The 1694-nt window shown below is 38.1% G+C and overlaps 1 protein-coding gene across 1 annotated transcript in view; it reads left to right on the forward strand.

Moving 5' to 3' along the window:
• Positions 1-1038, forward strand: part of LOC106537374 (FSD1-like protein) — a gene marked incomplete at its 5' end in the record, with an annotated part of 14894 nt that extends 13856 nt beyond the window's left edge. Inside the window, 1 exon segment of the mRNA XM_014034752.1 lies at positions 1-1038.
• Between the last annotated feature and the right edge of the window lie 656 nt (positions 1039-1694).

Consider the following 1694-nt stretch of genomic DNA (forward strand, 5'->3'; position numbering starts at 1 on the left):
AAGTAGTAGAGGAAATAGGTTTTCTTTTTCTTCTTGAAGTTTATTTTTGAAAAGAGATGTAATGTAGTTTAAGAGGAAGTTGTTTTTGTCCTGTATGAGAATTTTATTGTGAAATGTTTAAAAATAGTTTTTTTATTTCCTGCTGACCTTTTGTTTCCCAAACTTCTCATTCTGACCAAATGACAGACTTTTATTTTATTTTTATGTTCTTTCCTAACTGATGATCAGAATCAGACATTCAGTCATTTTCTGTCAAGGTTTATTTAACAGAATATTGATTGTAACACAAACTAGAAACCCTTTGAGAGTGAACACCTCTGCAAAGACCCTGACTGTTAGGGTTAGAGCAGGGGTGGGCAACGCTGTCCTGCATGTTTTACTTCTTCCTCTGATTCAGCACACCTCATTCAATCACTGAATTCCATTCTCAGCTTCAGCCTAAGCTTGCTCCTCACCCATACATTCCAGTCAGATGTGTTGGAGCAGAGAAACCTCTAAACATGCAGGATGACATCAGCACAAATCACTGTATGACATCACTAAATCACAGTATGACATCACTAAATCACAGTGACATCACTAAATCACAGCATGACATCAGTAAATCACAGCATGACATCAGTAAATCACTGTATGACATCAGTAAATCACTGTATGACATCAGTAAATCACTGTATGACATCAGTAAATCACTGTATGACATCAGTAAATCACAGCATGACATCAGTAAATCACAGCATGACATCAGTAAATCACTGTATGACATCAGTAAATCACTGTATGACATCAGTAAATCACTGTATGACATCAGTAAATCACTGTATGACATCAGTAAATTGCTGTATGACATCACTAAATCCCAGTGACATCAGTCTGTGGCTCTGTTGCAGTTTGTGTTTGTGTCAGATGACAGAGCTGCAGCTCTGAGTAGGACTGACTAACAAGCCAACACTACCAAATCCCTAACTGCCTTGGCAGATTGTATTTATTTGGAAAAACAATTAACATTTAAAATAAAAATTTTAGTAGTTCCAAACATCTCGATTTTTTTGTTTATTTGTTCAAATGTGTTTCGTAATTGCAAACATTGGCTGAAGTTAAAAGAAAATGTCCTGCAGGTTATGTGATAACGCTGCGTTCACTGTAGTCAGGATAATCCAGCGCTCAGTGATAGATGCCACGCCCTGACCTGAGCTCACCTGGATCTCTGTAAGGTAAGTCATGGTTGGTGTCAGGGTGAAGACACCAGAGCGTGTCATGGTCAGCCTCTTCATCATGATAACACTAACACTGTTGATGTGGGCGGAGCTTCAGAGCTCCTTTGAAGGCTGATGAATCAGGTATATTTTTATAGTGAGGCGGAGCTATTTTGGAGCCTGATGTTATTTTCTTCACAATTCTTGTTAAATCTAGTAATTGCATGCCCCTCCCATATTTAATCACCCAGAACATTGGGCCGTTGTACTTCAAGCCCCCGGGACATATAATAATAATAATAATAAGTTCCATTTTAGAAGAGCAAATAACCTTCTGGAAAGAATTTAAGAAGTTGACAGTGTTTTGCTCAGAGTGTGGGCTCAAGGTCCAGCTCTACTGCTTGTTTGGGCTTTGAGGCAAGGTTATAGCTGCTGCTGTACTTCTGAGATAAAGTTTTTTATTTTTAACTAGAGATCCAGCTGAATTTTATTTACTGG

This window comes from Austrofundulus limnaeus, unplaced genomic scaffold (assembly GCF_001266775.1).
Source record: "Austrofundulus limnaeus strain Quisiro unplaced genomic scaffold, Austrofundulus_limnaeus-1.0 Scaffold2278, whole genome shotgun sequence".
Lineage (NCBI taxonomy): Eukaryota > Metazoa > Chordata > Actinopteri > Cyprinodontiformes > Rivulidae > Austrofundulus > Austrofundulus limnaeus.